The 25,395-nt window shown below is 41.9% G+C and overlaps 1 protein-coding gene across 1 annotated transcript in view; it reads left to right on the top strand.

Annotated features, from left to right (window-relative positions):
- The window catches only part of LOC131267732 (uncharacterized), a 44,014-nt gene that overhangs the window by 12,877 nt on the left and 5,742 nt on the right, over positions 1-25,395 (top strand). The window lies entirely within an intron of this gene.

Here is a 25,395-nt window from a genome sequence, read left to right as displayed (position 1 = left end):
CAATGTGATCTGTTTATCTTCTAACCAACCAGCAACTTTATAAATATAACTCCAATTTTATAAGAATTGACTTTTTCCGTATGGTAAAATTCAAATTATTACCTCACCGACTCCACTGTGAGGCGATAGAGCTCATCTTAGAATAATCGCCAAAAACAAATTGAAAAAGTTGACTTAACTAAAATGGTTGTTGGGGGTGTCCATGGCGCAGCGGTAGCGCGAGGAAACACCACACCACAGGTGTGGGATCGAATCTCGAGTCTGGCACCCTCCGGTATTACGAACGGCTGACCACCGATCTATAATATACCGTCTTTCGGTCACACAAACTCTCTTCGGAGGGAGGCCTTGTCCCACTAGGGGATGTCGTGCCACTTAAAAAAAAAAAAAAAAAAAATGGTTGTTCCGTGTGAATCAAATTGAAAGTTAACGCATGGGTATCAACTGCAACAAAATGAAGAAACATTCATTATAAACACGTACCACAATGTAGTTATGATAAAACTCCAAAATTTCGGGAACAGATTGGATCATTTGCTCTCAGCCAAAGAACGGTTCAGATCGAGCATAATTATACTCCAATACCATACTATGGGTAATGGCGTCAGTAGCATCACAATAGAGCATTTGCTCTCATATTTTCGGATCAGATCAGATCATATGAACTAGAGAGCAGATGGATTCATGAGAAGCTATTCCTTCTTCTCATCACTACCATATGTAAAAAAAAAAAAATTATCACACTTGATTCACCGGTCGAATCGCGTGACATCTGCCTTGTGGTGGATATTAGTAATAAACAGTAAACGTTACGCACATTTAATTCAATTGAACTTAAACTTTTGCATATTGCGTAAGTACATTTTCAATTCTGCTTAATAATTGGTGCTGTTTAATGTTGTTCGTGACTTCACATTACACGAACCTTCATATCAGATACTCCCAAAGAAAACGAAGAAAAAAGCTCACAAAATCCCTCACGCTGTGCTCACTGTGCAATAATTCCAATCACTGATGGTTGCATCCACGCGACTCTCCAGAGACTGGCTGCGTGCGTTTCGGCCCTTGTGTGCCGGTAATTTCGTTGGTCCGGTCAAACGTGTCCGGTGAGTGTTTTGCCGACCGATCCACAGTCCCGCCGCCATCACCGTACACTGCATGGTTCATTTGATAATTTCACTTTCCTCCCACCCGGTTTCCGAGTGTGTCAGTCCCTCGCCGAACAAGCTGCACCTGTTTGACGAGACGACACCACTGGCTCAGACGGTCATTAGGTGGAACGAGAGTTTCAATGGCGATGCATCGGCTGCAAGTGCATACCACTCTTTGTTGCACCTCCGACGGCAGTGCACAGCGTGGAAAATGGAAAAGGGAAAACGGAACCAAAAAAAACCTACTTATCGTAGACGGCCTTCGCGTACGATTTCCATATCGAACACAGGCCGAACGGAGGCTTGATTAACATTCCAAAGCCGCAAACATTACAGCAAAACATAGCAGCCGACTTCGAGCCAACTTCGTCCAGCCGGTCGGAACATGGCGTTGGGCGGTTAGATTCCGTTGTTGGCGAGCACCCTCCACTGCCTGCCCCCCGAGTACGCCAGTCCGGTTTTGATCGGTCGTCGGTGCAGAAACTTTCGCACCGTGGGTTTTTGGTGCTGAGGTTTGGCAAAAGCCGATCCGCACTTCGATCGGGTTGGTCCGCGGGCCAGTCTGCTCAAGTAGCTCAACCGACTCACTACTCACCGTAGGGCCACACTGGGGGTTTTCCCATTCAAAAATCGTACCGTGTATCGTTTTCTTAATTTCTGCTGCCGAAAAAACCTCCACAAGAAAAAGAGGGAAGTTATGATTCGTCGCGCGCGCACCCTCATCAGTGTAGCGAACCGGTTCGTCTTCCGCGAGAAGAACTCCTTCGCGGGCACAATTGAATTGCACTTGTTGTAATTGTTTCCTTCCGGCCAACACTGGCGGGAACTCGGGAAAGAATCTGCTTCCGGTATGTGTGTGTGTGTGTGTTCGTGTTTTGCGTGTGAAAATGTGTCTTAGTTTTTCAGTCAACACCATCGGTTGTGTGAAGCTAAAGTAATTAGGTGTTATAGGACAGTTATTCGATCAACCTTCGACGGGGTGGTGAATGTAGGCGGCACTCAACATCGGTGGCGAAGAGTGGTAGTCCTCTGTCGCTCTCCAAACGCGGTGTTCCGGGGACGTGGGACGTGGGCAAAGGTGACATGTCCAGCGAGCAGCAACGACAAGTGCAGGTTCGTGAAACACGCGCTCAAGGTCATACCCTTAAGTAGTCGTGTCCTGGAGACCGACGCAAACTGTGAGCACAAAATGGCCACCTTGATAGTACTAACTTCAGGTACAAAGTTGGCGCTCGCTAGAAACCAATTAACTGCTCAATATCCGATCCAATTAGTGCAGCCCAGTGGCTTGATGAGGTTGAGTTTCCAAAATCGTGTTGCGGGGCCATAAGTTCGGGGACTTTTAATAGCCTTTTTTGTTCGTCGATGTCTAGGTTTCTTGTGGGAATGAGAACAAAAAAAAAACACTTTCGCATAAGTAGTGGCGTGCGCGACGTGCGTGCTGCGAATGTGAGCCCGATAAGATTAATGTTGTGTCGTCCGGGGACTGCCTATCTACGGCCCGATAGTGACAACTTCGCGCGGGTTCACCGGACGTGTCCATCTCCAATGACACGTACCAAACTTAGGTACCCATTGACGGATGAGTACGTTTGTGTGTGTGGAATCGATGCTGTCGAAAAAAGGATGAATTTACTTCCAAAGTTGAAGCCAAGAAGAAGTATAAAACTTCAGGCATGTGTTTCTGTGGAGAAACAAGTACGCTAATGTTCTAGGGGCGAATCGTATTGCGTCACCTAAAACGCTCTTAAAACCTTCTTCTAGTACTGCAATAGAAAATATAACTCTATTCAAATAAAACGCAACTGAACTTTTCACCTCAAACCTACCAAATTAATATACTGTCGATCGACATCACCCAAGGGTTTAAAATACTTTTAATATTTTGCAAAGTTCTGGGAAAAGGTGGGACGTGTGATAACTGAATTAGGTATGCCCACATTTCCGGTTGTGAAATCAAAATTAAATTCTCTTATTACTAAAATAATGTTCACCTAGCAAATTAAATTTAGCTACTGCTTCTCGCAAAAGCTCATCATCTCTTTCTAATTGAGATAATCTGAAATAGCCACAAATTGCTTTTTAAACACGTAAAACATTCTTGCTTCTTTTTTTGGTGAACAGTCGTAGATTATATAAATAGGAGTTTTCGTAGGGATCGTACGTCTTCAACCGTGCTTCGTTTTTTTTCAATTCTACTTGTTTCAACAATGAAGTTTCTCGACGTTTCTTTAAAATGGTTCGTTTCGGTTAATAAATATACGAGTGAGATGGTTATGTGTGTGAAAATGTATATCTTGTCCGACGATTACAGCCTGATGCTCCTTTTGATCAATGCCGATCCACTCAACGCTTTCGGACTCAAGTGTGAACTATCCGTCTGCACGATAAGTGATCTACAGTCCACGTCTGAGACCTTCCTGTACCAGTACCTACCAGACGACATCCAAACCGTGATGTTCATAAACCTTAAAGTGCCGCACGTTGGCGGTTCAATACTGGATGGGTTAAAAAAGCATAATTTAAAAATGGTTTTCGTACAACAATCGAAATACTTGCAGAAAATCACGCTTACGCGAGCATGCAGTATCGCCACTCTTCGCATACGGCGCAGTGGACTGAGAGAAATTCGATTTGAGGAAAATGATAAATTGATTTATCTAAACATTCATTACAGCAACCTTATGAGCGTACCCAAAAATGTTGGTCGACTAACAAAACTATTCTCGCTGGATATTGCTCGTTCGGCGATCCAACACTTAGATTTGGCTACTTTCTGCCACTCGAAGGAACTGCGTATTTTAGGCATTACACATAGCAAGCTTCAATTCATATACATCAACGAAAAAATCACGGATTGCCTTATCAACGTGACTCACTTTGATGTTTCGCACAATCTTTACCTTGCGTTTGATTTGGCGTATTTCAACATATTTCCACAAATACACGACATAAATCTCTCATCAAACAAAATACAGTACCTCATCGGAATCATGGTATCACCAACGCTAGAATATCTGAATTTAGACGGCAACAGGCTGACCTCTTTAGACTTCTGCGATTGGCGTGTTTCGAACCTAGAAATGCTCTTGGTAGGATACAATTATCTACGTACCTTGCCGCAGTGTTTGAAAATTCTAACGAACTTTACCGTAGTGGAATTGCAATACAATCGCATACCCTACGTATCCATCGATAGTTTTGCATCACTGTCAATGTTGCATTCGATCAATCTGGGAGGAAATAATATGACAGACATTCTTCTTAACGGCACATACTTTCCACCCCAACTGAAATATTTGAAAATCCACCACAATCGCATAACACAGTTGAACCTAACGTTTATTCCCGTGAAATGGTTGGAGGTTAATGCGCAGAATAATTTAATCACGTGCTTCGATGTTAACGCCACTTCTCCTGCTGTTATGGCTCTTCTAATGGAAAACAACCCAATCGATTGTACGTGGTCAGTTCCGCAGGAAAGGGAAACGGTAGAATGTGTTAGAAAGCAAGATAAAACATGTTAAATGTGCAATGCTATTGAAGGAAAATGCATCGGAAAAAAGCATGTTATTAATTTACAAAAAGATAGGACCATGACTTTTTCTACGTCAAGGCAAATTTTATCACTATCGCAAAAATCATGAAGCAATAAAATAACGACACTAATGTCCATTTTATAAACTTACTTACTTCTTCTTCTTCTTCTTCTTCTTCTTCTTCTTCTTCTTCTTCTTGGCGTAACGACCTCTTGGTCATGCCTACCCGTTAAGAACTTACGAGCCTTGTTTTCCTGTTGTACGTGGATAGTCAGTCCTCTCGTACAGGGGAGGGTCCGGTCTCGGTTGGGATTCGAACTCACCCCGTCGAGGTGGTGAGCCCCGGCGCTCATGGACCGATTTTCTAACCGGCGCTACCGCTCGGCTGTCGCGGACCCCCACTTACTTGCTTATGTGGCGCTACAATCGCAGAGCGACCTTGGTCTCACGAAGTTCCATCCGAAATCGCTCAACTTTATTGGTGGCGCAATTTAGGTCTACCATGCCTGCTCTGTCCTTGGGGACAGCATCAAAGGACGGGTCGTCCGGTGTCATTCGCATGACATGGCCAGCTCACCGGAGTCTGACGAGTCTAATCCACTGAGGTTTCCGTACAGCTAGTAGAGTTCGTCATTATATCGGCTCCTCCATTGTTCCTCGTCACAAACGGGGCCAGAATGTGGAGTTATCGATTACATTTTCAACAATCTAGTAGTCTATAGTTATCTAGTAGACTGTGCTGAAAATGCAGCAAGTATTATTCTAAGTCTGTTTTATAATTATCGGGTAGAGCACGGACTACGATCGGATAAAATCCGTTCGACGGTCGGTGAAAAATGAACTCTGTGCGTTTATACCTTATATGTTCAAAGGTTCCTTTGAAGCCTCCAGCTTCGTTTATACCTAAGGCGCTCAAGTGTTTCCATGAAGTGGATGATTGTTTCTTTTCAAACGAATTCGTTGGTAATTATTACAATAATTACACAAAATGATGATAAATTCATAAAAACCTACAAACAGGATCCTCAGAAAAGCGATTAACACTCTTTTTTCAATAAGAACCCTCAAATGTACGAATTCGTTAAGAATCCGCGGCTTAAAACCTCGCGGATTTCTTCCCATACAAACGGGAACGAACGGATTTGCGAAAAGAGTTCATTACGTTCATATTCAAAATGGCAGGTAAAATGAACACATTTGAGAGGAGGTGAGTGAAACTTGACAGCCAGATTTGCCCGCGCTTTTCAACGTGAGTGACCTTTGACAACTCGATTCGAACGGATTTTATCCGATCGTAGTCCGTGCTGTACCCGTATGTCTGTTGGCCTCTTCTGTAGTCTGTCAGTCTAGTTAGGATCGCGAGCGTAAAAATGGTGGACACGAGTTTTTCGATTCAAAAGTTGAATGATTTCAATTATGAAATCTGGCGTTTTCGACTGGAGTTGTTGCTAACCATGGAAGGATTGCTCGACGTTGTGAAAAATGAGAAGCCTGATCCCTGATGTATGTCGCTTTGATCACCACTCTAGAAAGCCGACCAAAAGAGGACTTGAACTTGCAGTTCGTGAAAGGGAAGCTTATAGAATGTAAGAAGAAAAATCTCTGCCATTATTGCAGTACAGAAGGGCATATTCGGCGCTACTGTTGGAAGCTAGAAAAGGATCGATTATCGAAAAAGGCGGATGACCAATCTACAAGCAGATCATTTGAACATAAGACGCTTTTGGTGGTTGGAAATGCAGAAGTAGAAGTGTTTTTGGGAGCTAGATCTGAACAGGAGAATTGCTCTGCGTCGTGGATCTTCGATTCAGGAGCAACATCTCATCTCAGGTAGTGAAAACATCTGCAGCAGGGTTTGGACCTGCTAAGTTTCGTGCCAGAAATGGAAATGATAAGGACATCTTTGTGTGGCTGAAACATGTGTATCATGTGCCATCACTGATAGGAAGTCTCCTGTCTGTAAGCAAGTTGTGTGGTAAGGACGGCACAGTAACTTTTTACAAAAATGGCCTCGTTGTGAAGAAAGGCGGCAAAGTCACCAACACATTGTGTTAGTCTAGTTAGGCCAGTCTAAGGTCTGTTCTGTACATGTAATAAAGGAGGAGTGTATTAAGCGAACTACATAACCAACAAAGAAATCTTCCTGAGCATCTTTCTTTCGAACACGGCTAAGAGGGTTTCGTCAGATTTGGGACTATGAATGTCAGTCCCAGCTTCGACTGTCTTGTTAGGTATCGCGAGTGGAAGAGAATTCTCAGGCTGTGATATGACTGGTTGTCTGTCAGCAACCTAGTGCGAACTTCATTCTTAATGTTGTTGTCGCTGCTGAAATTTCACTTATGCTTCTTCTACGTAGGAGAATCTTCTGCGAATAATATCAATATCATCAGCATATGCCAGGATCTGGATTGACTTATAGAAGATGGTCCCCGAAGTTTCCATCTATGAGTCTCGGATGGCCTTCTCTAACGCTAGGTTGAAGAGTATGCAGGCAAATCCATCCCCTTGGCGCAGTTCCTTGGTGGTAGCAAAGGAACTTGAGAGATTTCCATCCACCTTAACCTGACGTTGGTCTTGGCCATTTTTACAAGTCTGATTAATTTAGCCGGAATAGTTAATAAAGAGTTTTTAAATATTTTGTTGATCTTCTGCCATCTTCTCCAGGACTTGTCGTATTGTGAAGATCTGATCTGTAGTTGATCCCTCTGCGAAATCCTCTGTGATAGTTTCCTACTATCTCGTCAGCGTATAGGTCTCGTCAGCGTATAGAATATTTTGTACGCGGTATTCAGAACCGTAATACCCCTGTAGTAGCTCTCTTCTTCTGACATACTCCGCAAAGCTCTGAGAAAAGAAAGGAACGTCTGATAAATTATCTAGAAACTCCCATAACTTCAAACACATTAAAACTAAATTCTCACATTGTGGAAACGATGTCAACTTTCTCAATTAAATTTCGCTTATACTAGTTTCCCTACAGCGTAACATGTCTCGCTAGTTGAGATTATATGTACCAGCCGCAAATTGTTTTTTAATCACACAAAATCCTTCTTTTTTCGGTGAACAGTCACAGCTTATATATAGGACGTTTATTTGGCATCCAATCGTATGTCCTCAACCGTGCTTCGTATAATAGCTGTTTCCACTTGTTTCAACAATGAAGTGTCTCAACGTTTCTTTAAAATGGTTCGTTTCAGTTAATAAATATAAGAGTGAAATTGTTATGTGCACGCCAATGTACATTTTGTCCGACGATTACAGCCTGATGCTCCTCTTGATCAATGCCGAACCACTCAACGCATTCGGACTCAAGTGTAAACTAACCACCTGCATGATAAGTGATCTACAGTCCACGTCTGAGACCTTCCTGTACCAGTACCTACCAGACGACACCCAAACCGTGGTCTTCAAAAACCTAAAGGTGCCGCACGTCGGCGGTTCAATACTGGATGGGTTAAGAAAACATCGTTTACAAAGGGTTTACGTACAACAATCGAAATACTTGCAGAAAATCACGCTTACGCGAGCATGCAGTATCGCCACTCTTCAGATATCGCGCACTGGACTGAGAGAAATTCGATTCGAGGAAAATGATGAATTGATCAATTTGAGTATTCAATACAGCAACCTTATGAGCGTACCCGAAACGGTCGGTCGACTAACAAAACTATTCTCGCTGGATATTGCGCAATCGGCGATCCAACACTTAAATTTGACTACTTTCTGCCACTCGAAGGAACTGCACAAACTAAGCATTAGATATAGTAAGCTTCAATTCCTATACACTGACAAAAAACTCACGGATTGCCTTATCAACGTGATTAGCTTAGATTTTTCGCACAATCTTTGCCCTGCGATTGATTTGGTGAATTTCAACATATTTCCACAAATACACGACATAAATCTCTCATCAAACAAAATACAGTACCTCATTGGAATCATGGTTTCGCCAACGCTAGAATATCTGAATCTGGCCCGCAACAGGCTGACCTCTTTAGACTTCTGCGAGTGGCATGTTCCGAACCTAGCAATGCTCTTGGTAGGAAACAATTATCTACGTTCCTTGCCGCAGTGTTTGAAAATTCTAACGAACTTAACCGTAGTGTAATTGCAATACAATCGCATACCCTACGTGACCATCGGTAATTTCGGATCAGTGTCGATATTGTTCGATCTGGGAGGAAATAATATGACAGACATTCTTGTCACCACCACACGTTTTCCACCCCAACTGAAATATTTGAATATCCACCACAATCACATGACGCAGTTGAACCTAACGTTTATTCCCGTGTAATCGTTGGAGTGCTTTGATGTTAATGCCACTTCGCCTGCTGGTTTGGCCCTTCTAATGTAAAAAAATTCAATCGAATGTACGTGGTAAGTCCCGCTGAGTAGGGAAACGGTAGAATGTGTTAGAAAGCTAAATGAAATATGTTAAATGTACAATGCTATTCAAGGAGAGTATAATTGGCCGGAAAAACGTTATCTCTTTACAAAAAGATAGAACCATGAGCTCTTCTACGTTAAGGCAACTTTTTATCACAATAACAAAAACCATCAAGCAATAAACGAACGACTCTAATGAAATAAATAGCTGGGTCAACTGCATTGCAAAATTTTAAAATTGATCAAATGATTAGCCATCGTTTAAATGTGCAGTTTTTGCTGTTTCGTTAACAATGTTGAGCACATCAAATTAATTTATAATTGTACTTTGTTTTTTTTTTATAGTTTGTTCACCATTTGACCACAACATTTCACCAATTCTCTTACCAATTACAGCATGCAGTTGCTCTTTGCGATTGTAGAACTTCTGAACGACTTCAAACTCCAGTGTAGCAATGTAAAATGTAGGATCGTTGATCTTCGATCCAAGGTAGAGCCATTCTGTTATCGTTACTTTCCTGAATCGACACTCCGCATTGTCGATGGCACGTTTTAACCTGCAAATTATGAAATAATGTCATGCACAACGCTAAAACTGTGCTAAGCATTACAATTTCCGAACGTTCGTACATCCTGGAGTTGAACAATTTGAAGGCATTAACCAGAAGGGGGTCCGCGACAGCCGAGCGGTAGCGCCGGTTAGAATATCGGCCCATAAGCGTCGGGGCTCACCACCTCGACGGCGTGGGTTCGAATCCCAACCGAGACCGGACCCTCCCCTGTACGAGAGGACTGACTATCCACGTACTACAACAGGGAAACAAGTCTCGTAAGCCCTTAACGGGTAGGCATGACCAAGAGGTCGTTACGCCAAGAAGAAGAAGAAAAAGAACCAGAATGAATATCGTTCAATCACATATAAACAACCCATTTTTCACGAATTCACGATGACACTGCAATAATAAAATACAATAAAATTCGTTTAATGGACATTTTGAATACCGCATTTCGCGATATAAAAATAGCTCTGTTAGACGTGTCAAACAATCTGGTAAAATTGGTGAACGGGAGTATGTTTGATAAATTAATTAAAATCGTGAGCTTCAACTTAGACCTAGAGAAGTTGGACCATCTACAATGTCTTCAGCTGACAAATAATATGCTCCATGAGGTTTGCCCTCGAGATGCACACCTCGTGAACTTGAAATCAATCTATCTTTCAATTAGCTATGACAGATTTTGCGATAAGTTGTTTTCGGTTCCCACCAAACCTTATCAATGAAGCACTTAAAGTTTGCTTTAAAAAATAGACAAATTTTAACGACTTATCATGCAAAAATGTAAAACACAAGCAACTTTCTGTTGAAAGCTACATAAAAAGTAGCATTTCTTTTAAATTTAGAACAAGTGACAACTGGATCATTTAAATTGAATTTGCCGTAGTTAAAACATAAAACCAACTACGTTTGATTATATGTTCAAACATCCAGCTTTAACGTGGACCCCGTGACCAAAGATTAGTTAAAGCCAGACGGCGACAAGTAGTAAAAAACCCTGGTACTTTATGTTGCTCTTGAAGCTTGTTACAATATATTTAAAATGTTTTGGGGTCCCTAAACTTCCACACAACGCCATATCGTGGCTGAAAACCAGCGAGAAGGATTTTCACAAAGTCACTGTTCTTACTGTCAAGACTTCGGGCGTATGGAGAATTTATAGTGTTCAGTGCCTTCCGGAATTAAGAAACGAGATGTTTTATGAGAAAACATCTTAAAGAGTACGATTCAGTGGTTTGGACATACCTGGCCACGGTAAATCATGGTCAAAGAGCATCGGAGAAGTTGAACGGGTCAAATATAATTGATATACCCCACACTGCTAACCCTCCTTATGCCTCTCAACTACAACCAATCAAAAAAACATTGACAACACTTAAAGGTAGGACCTATCCAAATATTTTAAAGTCCAAACGGAGTAATATTTGGTCATGAATGCCTCACAAAAACTGAAAAACATCCTTACATGATTGTTTTTGTCGGCTATGGCTAAAGTTTTGGCCAAGGACCGTAAGGTCGGCTTAATGGCCGTCGGAATATTTTTTGGAGGTACTTTAAAGATGTAATTTTACAATAACATTTATTTCATTCAATGAGCTTGGCTTACTTTTGTCTTATTACCGATGAATTTTTTTTATTTTCTTTAACGCAAACGTTACAAATATATTTAGAAATGTGTAGAGCATTACTTTTGCTAATCCATGGCCAGTATCATCAAACGCTTCTGAGAATTTTCCTCTCATTTGATTCAATCTTTACACTGATCTCTGTTCTACATGTTAATACAGCAATTTTTTATATTTTAATACAAAAAAAAATGTGACGTTTGATGTCCTTTTCTTAATCAAAACTTAATTAAGATAGTTCAATTGCATAATTTTCACATTTTCATGTTCTTCATTTGCTTTCATTTGAAAGTAAATTCACTTACTCATCACGCATTTGATCTCTAAACTATTCAAACATTAAATATTTGAAAATATGCGAGTAAAAAGTACAAGGCACTCGAAAATTCAGAGCCCCAAGCTGCTGCTTAGTTTGCTTACTCTATGATCCGCCTCTGCTAACAGAACGTTTCTCCTCAAACCTACCAAAATAACTTAATGTCGAACAACATAGATGGCAATCACCCAAGCGTTAGATTACTCTTCTGACATACTCTGCAAAGCTCTGAGAAAAGATGGAACGTCTGATAAATTAACTAGAAATTCCCACAACTTCAATCTCATTAAAATTAAATTCTCATATTGAGGAAATGATATTCATTTTCTAAATTAAATTTCGCTTATACTAGTTTCCCTATAGCTCATCATATCTTTCTAATTGGGATTATATGTATCAGCCGCAAATTGTTTTTTAATCACACAAAATCCTTCTTTTTTAGTGAACAGTCACAGCTTATATATAGGACGTTTATTTGGCATCCAATCGTATGTCCTTAACCGTGCTTCGTGAAATATCTGTTTCTACTTGTTTCAACAATGAAGTGTCTGAACGTTTCTTTAAAATGGTTCGTTTCGGGTAATAAATATAAGAGTGAAATTGTTATGTGCACGCCAATGTACATCTTGTCCGACGATTACAGCCTGATGCTCCTCTTGATCAATGCCGAACCACTCAACGCTTTCGGACTCAAGTGTGAACTATCCGCCTGCACGATAAGTGATCTACAGTCCGCGTCTGAGACCTTCCTGTACCAGTACCTACCAGACGACACCCAAACCGTGGTCTTCAAAAACCTAAAGGTGCCGCACGTCGGCGGTTCAATACTGGATGGGTTAAGAAAACATCGTTTACAATGGGTTTACGTACAACAATCGAAATACTTGCAGAAAATCACGCTTACGCGAGCATGCAGTATCGCCACTCTTCAGATATCGCGCACTGGACTGAGAGAAATTCGTTTCGAGGAAAATGATGAATTGATTCATTTGAACATTCAATACAGCAACCTTATGAGCGTACCCGAAACGGTCGGTCGACTAACAAAACTATTCTCGCTGGATATTGCGCAATCAGAAATCCTACACTTAGATTTGGCTACTTTCTGCCACTCGAAGGAACTGCACAAACTAAGCATTAAACATAGCAAGCTTCAATTCATGTACACTGACAAAAAACTCACGGATTGCTTTATCAACATGATTAGCTTAGATATTTCGCACAATCTTTACCCTGCGATTGATTTGGCGTATTTCAACATCTTTCCACAAATACACGACATAAATCTCTCATCAAACAAAATACAGTACCTCATTGGAAATATGGTTTCACCTACACTAGAATATCTTAATCTAAACGGCAACAGGCTGACCTCTTTAGACTTCTGCGATTGGCGTGTTCCGAACCTGGCGTCTCTGATAGTAGGATACAATTACAGCCGCTACCGGCCAGCTCTGTCGTACGCTCCTCGAACTTTGTCTTGTAAGCCCGATCGTTGGCTTCTGTGCCAATACGTTCAGCTTTCGCTCCGATTCGCTCGTCTTGTTCGTTGCTGAACAAGGTGACTAAACCAAGCTAAACAACTCGCGAAGGTTTATAGAGCATCAAAGTCAAGGTGTATAGTTTTGGTGTCAAAAAAATAAAAAAATAATGGCCGTCGTAATGGCAGTAGAATTGATCGAAGTAATAATTTTCATACGCATCATTAATCACTTGAAAAAATCTTTAACAAATACACAATTTGGTCAATTCTACTGCCATTACGACGGTCTTTGATTTTTTATTTGTTTGATACCAAAACTATACACCTTGACTGTGATGCTCTATAAGCCTTCGCGAGTTGTTTAGCTTGGTTTAGTCACCTTGTTCAGCAACGAACAAGACGAGCGAATCGGAGCGAAAGCTGAACGTATTGGCACAGAAGCCAACGATCGGGCTTACAAGACAAGGTTCGAGGAGCGTACGACAGAGCTGGCCGGTAGCGGCTGTATCTACGTACCTTGCCGCAGTGTTTGCAAATTCTAACGAACTTGACCGTAGTGGAATTGCAATACAACCGCATACCATACGTATCCATCGGTAATTTCGCACCACTGTCGATGTTGCGTTCGATAGATCTTGGAGGAAATAATATGACAGACATTCTTGTCACCACCACACGTTTTCCGCCACAACTGAAATATTTGAAAATCCACCACAATCGTATAACGCAGTTGAATCTAGCGTATATTCCCGTGCAATCGTTGGAGGTTGATGCGCGAAATAATTCAATCACGTGCTTCGATGTTAATGCCACTTCGCCTGCTGTTATCGCTCTTCTAATGGAAAACAACCCAATCGATTGTACGTGGACAGCTCCGCAGGAAAGGGAAACGGTAGAATGTGTTAGAAAGCAAGATAAAACAAGTTAAATGTGCAATGCTATTGAAGGAGAGTATTATGCGTCGGAAAAAAGGCATTTTACCGCTTTAAAAAAAGATAGGACCAGGAGCTCTTTTACTTCAAGGCAACTTTTTATCACAATAACAAAAACCACCAAGCAATAAAATAACGACTCTACTGAAATAACTAACGTGCATTTCATAAAGAAATGCAAATTTAAATATTTTAACGTGCCGAGTCAACTGCATTGCATAATTTAGAATTCGATCAAACGAAGAAGATTTTGTTTTTTTACGTATGGTAGTGATTTATAATTGAAGCTTTAAAAACCCAAGACATTATTTTGTTGCTTAGTGCAGAGTTAGTTATACGTTTAAGTAAAACCGTTCTCACGATGACACAATCAAAGAAGCATAGTTTGTTCACCATTTTACCACAGCATTTCACCAATTCTCTTACCAATTACAGTATGCAGTTGCGCTTTGCGATTGTAGAACTTCTGAACGACTTCAAACTCCAGTGTAGCAATGTAAAATGTACGATCGATGATCTTCGATCCAAGCAGAGCCATTCTGTTATCGTCACTTTCCTGAATCGACACTTCGCATTGTCGGTGGCACGTTTTAACCTACAAATTATGAAATGATGTTCATGCACAACGCAACAAACGCGCATAATTTCCGGCACGAGCAGAATAGGGCAAAGTAAGCGACGAAATTTTGCAGAAAATGACAAATTGAAAACCCTTAACGTCATCTTTAACAGCGTCACGTTTGTACCATCTAGAATCGAAAATTTAAAGGCATTAACCAGAATGCAAACAATATAGACAGTTTTTCCGGGCTCTTGACTTCCAATACGCTCAGATTTATGCATCTAATTAAAAATAATTTGAACTCGGTAGACTTTATGCAATGGAAAACACCGAATCTAAATGAGCTTGTTTTAATCCGGAACTAATTTACCGGTGGTCTGGGGCGCGTAGAGAAGTTGGACCATCTACAATGTTAGAAACACTTTTGCTTCTAACGCCAGCTGTCAATTCGGCTAAAAACAGACAGCCTAATGATATTGATAAGCCAAAAGGGAACTTCATCGATCAACTGACGGATCGGCTGATCGAGAGGAGCGATGACCCTTGGCGTCGGCTTTGCCGGTGGAAGGCTTTAAATAAGGCACGTTTGGGCGCGATGAGCCAGTGTGCAAACATAAGCGTTTAATAAAAGACTAATGTTTTGGTTCCGCACCACAGCGGTACCTAAGAAATTTCTTGTTTCTTTCTTTGCTTTGCACAACGTTGGAGCAGTTTCCAACATACAATGTCTTCAGCTGACAAATAACATGCTCCATGAGGTTTGCACTCGAGATGCACACCTCGTGAACTTGAAATCAATCTATCTTTCAAGTAGCATTGCGACAGATTTTGCGATCAGTTGTTTTCGGTTCCTGCCAAACCTTATCAATGTAGCACTTAGTCCAAACCAGCTTCGAAGTATTTATCTTTCGTGCATTCCCGTACCATTGCTACTCGTGCAAATCGTATGTAATTCGATCACAAACATTAATGCAAATGAGACCTCCCCGAATATCACCTCATGGTCATGGAAAATATTTCAATCGATTATTCGTGGAATTCACCTGAGGAAAGAACAATAAGCGTGTGTGAAATCGGACATTACATGAACATTTTCGCTAAAATCCTTAATGTGTATGTTTATTCTGATTCAAAGAACATACTAAATGCTAAATAGCTGGACATTCTAGTCAACATCTTTAATATAAATGTATGAACACAACTAACAATCGAATATAATTTCAATAAAACGGCCATTTTACATTGGCAGTTAATTACGACGCCATCTCCGACTCTAAAATTAGTTCAGTTTTCTGGTTTTTCCCTTAATGACAGCTCAATGTCGCGTTAACTCTCAAATATGTGTGACGCATTGTAGCAACGAATTTAAAATTGTTGCTGCTTCCGAAAAATGTAAATGTTTGCGAATTTTATTGACTTAGTAGTTTTTCAAACCAAGCTATGCGTCCATGGTCTTGTTGTGAATTTAAAAAAAAAATGTTCAACTCGGAATTTTAGATAAAACTGTTAGCTAAAATCAGTAAAGCAGGTGTCATTTGTTGTAATATTTTTAGATTCGCTTCGTTATTTGTTATAGTATGAAGTGGTATTTGATTACGATTTAAATTAACTACGCTTTCAATATCCAGATCGTGATTGTGTGACTTGAATCATAACGGATCGAAGAAGTAAACAGGAAATATTCTCCTATCAATAATTTCCCGGGGATTGACGGTTGCAAGTGGAATTTCTCTTGGATACTTAGTTTGGTAAAGGAAAACATTTTGCCAACCAACGTGCCCAAGAGTTTGGAAACACCAATGTTGTGTTTGACAAACATATTTACTTCATGATAACAACATGATCACGATAGTCCTAACACCACTCAATTCCCGCCGCATCTAATACTTCTGAAGATTGACCGAAACAATCAAGCAGAGAGCGCTTAACCTCACGCTTAACAAGAGCTTAACCTCACGCTTATTCCCGTAGCATTGTTGAAAGTGACGGTACAAGATAATTCCATTGCATCGTTTGACGCAATCCGGATGTCAACGAATGTAACTAGGCTTATCATTGTCAACAATTCGATCGGTTGCACGTGGAAATCACCACAGGAAAAGCAAGTGGTGAGATGTTTCCAATACCATCCCATTCGAAAACCCAACAGGCATATACCCAATTCTTTGGGAGAGCAGGAAAGGCGGTGTGCTTTGTTGTTTTAAATCCTTTAAAATAAATTTGTCCTGGTAGGTAGTCGCAAAGAAACAAGTCTTATATTGGCATGTAGTTGGAGATGAAGCAGGTTTAGGTTATGTCTATTTGTTTGTTTTTATTTTTGATATACTAAGCCAATCGTTTTACCCCCTTTATTTTGATTCGAACTGATTAGTAATAACTTGTTCGTAGAAAAGAACAAGATTATGAAAAAATATAATAACCCAAGACTCACAGATGCCGAGTTTCCAGTTCCAGCAAACAAGCGACACATTCCCGTGGTTCTAAAGCATTTACTCCGTGATAAGGTAAAGCATGCTTTTTTGTTAAACGGACCGAGTTTAAAGCTTTCATTAACGGCCCTTGCACACCACCGCCAGACGAATGTTGTACTAACGAGTCAACGACAATCAAAGTGGAATGTAAAAGCAGACTCTTAATATTTCAAACCATTTGGAAAAACGCAGGCACTGCAACCCGCGAAGGTAAACACAATTCGTAGTCCACCTGGCGTGCAAACAAAGAACGAGCCAGCCACCCTTTGACCCCACGCAAGACGCAGCCAGCAGTCGACGGTTGCACCGCTGCACAATTAATTGCAGCTTTCAGTGCCTTTTAATTTACGAACTAGAGCGCACCGAGACGTCGGTGCTTCAATGGCGGTGCCGTGTAAAATTATTTCGCATCAGCACGACGTTGTTCCCCCATTCAAAGCTGGCCGTGGCTGTCGGGGGAGGGCTCCCGTTTTGAACCGCGTCGGAAGTGGCCACGATGTGCGTAACACCGACCGACGGTTCCGCGAGCGTCCAACATTCCGGAAAACTCATCAATTAGCCGCATCAAAAGAAACCATCCAGGGCGTGGTGGAGTCCTAGGAGCGGCGAGCGGAGAGCTTTGGCCTTCTGGGCGCCAGTTTTCCCGAAAACATTCGCACCACCCGGGACGAACGGGACGGGACTCATGCACTCATACAGACACACGTAGTGGTGCCTCGGCTAATTGCTGCCTATACTTCGGTCGACATGGGCGGACGGCACCAGAGCGGCCATATCATCGTAATGACGGCCATTTGTACGTGGCAAACAATTCGCTTCCTAATTATCAATTAAACCACTACGGAGGCAGAGCCCGGCCTCGGCCCATTACACTAACCCGCGGATCAGCCGGTGGGCGCCGGGGAATCGCGGGACGGGGGATAATGTTTTCGGTGGTCGTCGGACCGGGCAGGCCCGAGGTGAGTGTTTATGATGTGACGGGCTAAGCGCAGCCCGATTTGCGATGGTCTCGGAAGCTGTACAACCGAACGAGCACATCCTCCCATGGCCCCTGACCAGCTGCTAACGGGTGTGTGTGTGTGTGTTATGTGGCTGCATCCGTCGAAAAAGGGGCCCAACGTGGCTCGTCCACTGTTGCCACTGTGACAGTTCGACTTGTGCATTTCAAAACATTCCCGGAACAGCATGCAAAAACCGGGTCAGCCAGAAGTCATCCCCGCGCACACACGTCGCTGCTGACCGCGGCCAATCGCATCGGTTCCAGACCATTTGTTCCACCGATGTGTGTGCGTGTGTGTGAGTGGAAACATGTGCTAAGCGCCACGTCCCGTGTTTAGTTGCAAGCAAAAAAACAAAAAGAGACCTGACGTCTGCCATCCGCCGGGACTCCGGGATCAGCCGCGCTGCCTAATAAACTCGTGAACCGTTCCTGTAGCCATTGTTGGTCGAGAGCTGGTCGGTCTCGGAATGTGGATGGTTGCTCACCGAACAACACCCATGGAACGATGCTAGCAGGTTTTTTACACGACGGTGAAGAACGGAAGGTTATTTGACCATGGGTTGCCTGTATGTAATAACACTCATTGGAAAAAAAAGAAACCAACCACAGCATCAAACGCTACAGCAGGGGTCGCCAAACTTATTCCACACTGCCGGCTGGGACTGTCATCAACAAGAGAAAGTGAAAAGTTAATAAATAGTTTTTTAAATTTATTTTTGTAGAGAAGAATCGAAATTGGCTAGCTCCTCTAACAATCGGCTTTGTATTAACAACTGGACTTTATGAACATTTTCAAAAAAAGGTTTTGTAATTTTGTTTTAATTCAAATAATTTTCTTGATATCTTTTTGTATCCAGAATAGGTCTCAAATTGACTGTGTAAATTTTCATTAACATCGAACTCATTGTGGAAGCTTCAAAGAGGCTTTGATTTGACCGACGAAAATCTGATCTTAAATGTATCTGCGTACAATAAAACACTTTCAGTTAATTTTCAATAAACAGGGAATTTGAAAAGGCATCAAACGAAATCCTAACGAAAAATTAAAACGAAGAACAAATCAATCAAATTTCCGTACCTAGCGCGAAAGCTAATAGTATAAAACATATTTTGAATTTGTTTAAGAGAGTTCAGTGTACTAAGAAGATACATTTGAATCGCATGTTGTCATTTTTGGATAAAAGACAATGTAATTTCGTCGAAATTGCGTGTTTGTTATCTCAGGTCAAGTGTACAACGTTTATAATCCAACGGAAGACTTTTGTATAATACAAAAGCATTACATCGTAGAAGAACAATGTTTGTTGGCGTGTAAACAAGATATTCCTTATTCCGGAAGTGATTATATTTTTCTCAAATCTATTTCACTTCAAATCTACTTTATAAAATGAGAAAATGAAAATGATGATTTTAATATTAATTTTTGTATGAAAATAAAAATTTATAGTTGGTATGCAACAAACAGGACAGCCGATCACAGTTTACCAACCACTGATCGTTGAGGCCCTCGCAGTGGAAAACCAACGCGGCTCCCGAGAGTTCCGGTGAAAATTAATGAACCGAGGCCAAATTTTCCACCCAGGCGCGCGCTGGGAGGTCGCTGGACCTCCCGGTGTAACAACATTGCTAATTCAAACGACGCAGCGCGTTTGTAGTGTGTGTGTGTCTGTCCCAAATGTGGATTTTGTTGGATGGGCATACGAGGCATTAAGTTTTTGCTAGTTCAAAGGCGCACCTGCCCCTGAAGAGCGAACCTTTTGCGGTGGGGGTGTCAAAGCGGGGGACGCTGCGTAAAAATGACCGTCGGTTCGGTAGTTCCGCCGACCAGTCAAACGAAAGACTTTCCAGCCCAAATTTATCCATTCGGATCTGTTATTGCCGTTCTGCGCTCGAATTGCGGTGTCGCGGGCAGAATTTAGGGCTCGCTTGCGTTCTTCAACCGGTTCCCTTATTTTTCGTACCTTCGAACAAACCGTTTTTCCAACTGCAAGCTTCTGGGTGCGTCGTGTCGTCAGCAGTTTCCGGTCTTGTTTTGTTTTGTTTCTTTGTTTTTTTGTTCTCTCCGTCTGTGAAGTTGCCCAACTTCACGCACCACGCATTCGGATGGTGGTTTCGAATGTTATTTCAATTTTTCAAACGATTCAACGTTTGGCGCGAAGAACAGTGATGCGTGTTGCGCGTTGGTCAGTGGGTTGGTGGTTGCGTTAGGAAGTGGCCGTTTTTTTTCGCTGTATCTGCTTCGCTTTTCAACATAAAACACGTTGGTACGTGGTCACCAAAGCGGCACAAATTATAACACGATCCACTTCCCGCTGCCGCTTGCTACTCGGCGCCTTCGTTGATGTCGCGGGGTTTTTCGCCTATCGAATCCAGCACAACATTACATAGGCCTTTTTTTCTAAGTTTTTTTAGTTCCAGCCTTTTGGAAGAAATAGCATTCCAGCCGTTCCAAAGTCGATGAGCAGGAGGGGGCGCACGATTGACCAGCATTAAAAAAACGAATTCAGATGGCACCACTCCAAGAACCAAACACGAGCCAACCACCGAATGGCTTTTCTATTTGCCTTTTCAGAGTGAAACCCTTTCGAACGAAACCCAACTGGGTTTTGATGTTGATCGCGAAAAAGCATTTCCATTCTAGTAGTAGTGGAAAAGTGTTAACCAAAGGGTAGAGGAAAATAGTTTCATTTGTCATCTAATCGCTGAAGAGTCCTTTATTTAAAATACGAGTTACTATTTGAACTATTCCATTATCAATTCAAATTTATTTCGTTTTATTATGCAAGCTTTTCATGTGTTTTCTCGGTTCAGTATACCATCGATTGTTTTGAGCTACAAAAAACGTCAATTAAACCATGCAAAAGGGTCCAAGCACTATATTGAAGCCAACGCACGTCCATACTTACTGTGCCTATCCATCCTCTTCTTCAGTGTAATATCTGTATGTTTTTCCAGTGTGGAATTTAATGTTTTTCTTTCAAAAAAGTTCTCTATGATTACTTTCGGCGCATTCTAGCACATCGTGGTCGATGTTTTGGTGCAAAATAAAACAATGAAAAAACTTTCACATGTACATTTATGTGTCCAAATTTCAAGCATTTGCTCTAGAGAACTAGAAACTTGATAGTTACTTATATAATTGGCATAGAGACTTATTTTGAGATATTCATTTAGTATACTCAATGCCTCTTATTTTGGAGAAAACGAAAACCTTTGTGCTCTGGAAAAGTAGTCTACCCATTGCAAGTTGGCCTGATTGAGCTTCGAAAAGAAGCTTGTTTCAGTAAAAAGTAAAATATTTATAACGTTTCAAATCACTCAGCAAAGGTTCCGCTGTCTTTACCGTTTGTAAAAACAATATGACGGAAAGAAATGTACACGGTGTAAGATGCAGCTATGAAAATTAATGGGGTACAATTAAACTATCCAACAATGGCACTCGATCAGGGGAAAGATAGAAAAGGATTTTACCGGTCGGATGCCGACCGAGGATTGTCCGCAGCTTCAGTCACTTGTTGCCTTTTTCCTTGAACAAATCGTGCGTCGGAACGAACGGGAACCATACAGGGATTCCCGTGGCGGAGCAGGTGATAAATCCGGTCCGCTCACATTGCGTCCCGTGGCGACCTAAATCATAATTAAACCCACCGTCGCCAATAAAATCAATCGCCTAATTGCACGTCCAGCCCATACGGTTCATCCTCTGCCTCGGGTGGAGAGGGTAAAGGGGGAGGGGGAGAGAGACGGATCGTTTTGAGCACTATAAATCGAACGCCCTGTCGAAGACGAGAGCATTCCGGGCCCAAGCGCATCCACTGAACCCGGGCATCGGGTTGTCCAAGAAGTAATTATTCTATTCTTGGTAATCAAGAAAACCGGTCCCGATATCGATCACGGTACACGGACACGTCCAACGGTGGCCGTAGGAGTGTTTACCGGGGGAGTAGGCAGTAAGCGGGTAACATGACGACCGGGACTGGCTCCCGGGAGCCCAAGGGCAGCTCCAGGGAATGAGATCGTTAACAGATTTTACTTTTCGTGTTAGCTTATCGGACGCCAGGAACGCCACAGCGATCGTGCGTGACACTATTTGGACAGGATCATTAACCTAACCGCTGGACAGTGTGCAAAGGCCCAAGCTGGGTCTGGTCCATCGATCAAGCTGGAAGGCCTACAAAGTGCGTGGCCGTGTAGCAGCAGCAGCCTCTGTTGAAACGGAACCAGAGTTTGTCATTCGAGCCTTTCGAGGTCTTTCGACGGTGATGTTTGTCGCTAATGGGCACGATGCCGCGGTTGGATGCTTTCCAAATGTGCCCTGGTAATAGCTCAAATAGGTGATATCACCGGCAATGATTTATTGGAACGCAGCCTCCAGCGCGACACCACTTTTGCGCTCTCCAAGCGTGGTCGCACAATGGGCTGCTCGATCGTTCAAATGGAATGAATTATTTTTAGTGTTTGATTCTACAGTTGGTGGACGTTCATTTATTGCTTTCAATATGTTAGTTGGTGTTTACTAACTAATTTGTTGCTAATTTGGTTAATTTTTTAAACAAAAATTGATTTCTAATATAAGCATTTGTTGCGAAATTATTATTTTTGCTCACAAAACCTGACCTGATGGCCTTTCTCTCTTGTAAGTTTTCAAACAAAGGAAATTGGATTAACATTACGTGGAATGTCATTAATCGAGTTCATGAGCTGATTTTGCAATCAGCTACATTTTGTAACGTTCTTGTTTCTCCTACATCAATTCGTTTTGTCAAATTCCATACAAAGAATGTATAACAATATTTTTTTTGGGTTTCAGTTGTATCTCTTTGATCTCGTTATCTAATAATAGCTTAAAGTTATGACTACACCGTTCAATGTGTTATTTGCAACTCTTTTCTTCAGCGTATCGATTTTTGTTATTTTTAATACTTTTGATTGATTTATCTAATCTATTTGATGAAATGAACTTGTTTCCTAAATATAGTGTATTTTGATTTAAGATTTAACATTGTGTAAGGAGTGAACTATTGTTTTTTTTTAATTTACCTCAAGTATAAAAGTGAGAAGATTTTTTTAAAATAATTATGACTTTTTTAATTTTAGTCCATCTAAAAAGCTACAATTCAATTGTACGATCTCAATGTGGATGATGTCTTCCGATGCACCTCCGTATATGGAGGCTGCAACCGTTCTAACGGTGCTTTTTCACTGGACACTGCCCCGTTTAGGCCAAATGACATCAGTCAACCTTCTTTCACGTACCTGAAGAGAACGGTCCTTTCCTTCCCCATCGTTCCTTCCTCCGATTGCCATTATGGTCCAGTAATGTACAACGATTGGCATTTGGTATTTGTGCCCGGTCGTTCAGTTCCATCTTTTATAAATTTGCACTCGCCAATATGGTTCAATCCAACGGTGCTTCCCTTCGGACGCCTTTGCATGCCAGAGTACTTTCTGCGGCAAGTCAACCAAACAGACGACCTCCACCGGCATCGGGATCGCTTTTGCTGCAGCGTTTCTTCCGTGCGCCTCACAAGCGATGCTGCAGTGGTGCATAGTACTTCTTGGCAGCATGAGTTCTCAATTTACTTCCCGCTTCGAGCCGTACATCGCGAAATACAATACGCGGCCGCCTCCTCGTGTCCCAAAAACGCTCTCCCCCGCAAACGATGGGGTTGTACTAAGAAAATGAAACATTTTTCCACATGTCTGAGCGCATTAGGAACCCTACACCTTACGCCCGTTGCGCCGTCTGCTCGTTGGCTTATTTTTATTTCATTCTACCACCATCCAGCTCGGTTCTTGCTGGCGGGGATAAAAAATCCACAAAAAAGAATCGCAATCGGCGCTGAGCATACGGCGGCATCCCGTGTGCGGCATTGCTTACTTTGCCCCGGAGAGTTGGGGAATCCCGAGTTCTCCAATATCGAGCTGCCAGGCTCGAGTCTGCCAAATGGCGCCCCCGAAGTGTACGGTTTCACCTTCCAAACCCGAGGGCGAAGCAGGATCTGCATCCGTGCCAATAATCTTACCGATCATTAAATGCATCATTCTTCCTGGTTCAAGGTCCCGTGCTGCAGTAAAATGAGATGGGGTGGGGAGATGGGAGGAGAGGGGACAAAAGGAAGAATAAAGTCTTATGCTACGAATAAGGCAAGCGCGTCTATTCTCCAAGTAACTGCGGACGAACCGTGGAGAGTTCGTCGCGGCATAACACGGAAATGAACGTGGATGCATCGATTGCACCCCCGGAGTGGGTTTGGAGGATGGGAGGAAGGGTGTGCAAAGGTAGCAAGTCACTAAAGCACTACCCACCCCGAACCCATCTCGAACGCCCGGCGGCAACATCCTGGCGCGCCGCGAGAAAGGGGTGCCTTTGTTCGGCGCGGAATTCACACAAATACATTATCCGAATACTGCGGGTTTTGCTCGACGCCGTTCGGTTGCACTTTCGTGCACTTTCTGCATCTACGTATGAGCGTATATGCTTTAAAAATGGCGAACGCAAGAGCAACTTTAAATCACAAATCGACAAATCGACGGCGGAAGATGCACATAAAGCCGGCACACAAAGGGAAGCTTTCGAAGCTTCTGCAATGGAACGCTTAAGGGAATGGCACGGGCGGAAAACAATGTGAAGTGCAATTTGTTAAGAGAAGAACACCTCTTTCGAAACCAGCAAACCAGGAGGCGACGATTGATGTGTATTCACGATGCAGTTGAATAAGCGAACACTTGATTAAAGGGATTATGTTCCACGGGTTTCGATGATATCGTGCTTGTGCGGGATGTTGAAAGTGGAATTTTTATAGCAAAAGAATTATTTTCAGAAGCTTCAAATTAAAACATTGAATAATAAAAAAAAACTAGCAACATAAAACTGATGTAATAATTTTTTCAAACCATTTTTAAAGCATAGCTTAGCATGTGATGAACATATGCCGTTCATCGGGTTTCAACGATTACGAGCATCTGCGAAGTGTTCAAGTGGGATATTTTTAGCAAGAAAATTATTTTCAGAACCATCAATTTGAAACACTGAATAGTAAAAAAAACTAGCAATCAAAAATTGATTGAATAACTTTTTAACTAGACACAAACCAGGTATCAAGGAATAGTAAATCTTAAATAAAGAAAGAAAAATGGAATATTATTAGATCTATTCTCTATTGTGAAGCGATTTCCCTATTGTGAAGTCAGTCAGTGTTTCTTTTCGGGTTTTTTTACTATCAGCATCTTAGCATGTGTTTCTTAACAAGTTTATTTAAAAAATTTATCATATTCAATGTACTTGAATCATTTAATTTGTTTTCTTTCGTTAAACTTTTCAATTGACTTTAAAACCAGTTTTCAATTTTCCAAATCTTACGCATAGC

Source organism: Anopheles coustani, chromosome 3 (genome assembly GCF_943734705.1).
Source record: "Anopheles coustani chromosome 3, idAnoCousDA_361_x.2, whole genome shotgun sequence".
Classification (NCBI taxonomy): domain Eukaryota; kingdom Metazoa; phylum Arthropoda; class Insecta; order Diptera; family Culicidae; genus Anopheles; species Anopheles coustani.
Note: the sequence above shows the minus strand (reverse complement) of the source record. Positions and strands in the feature narration are given on the sequence as shown.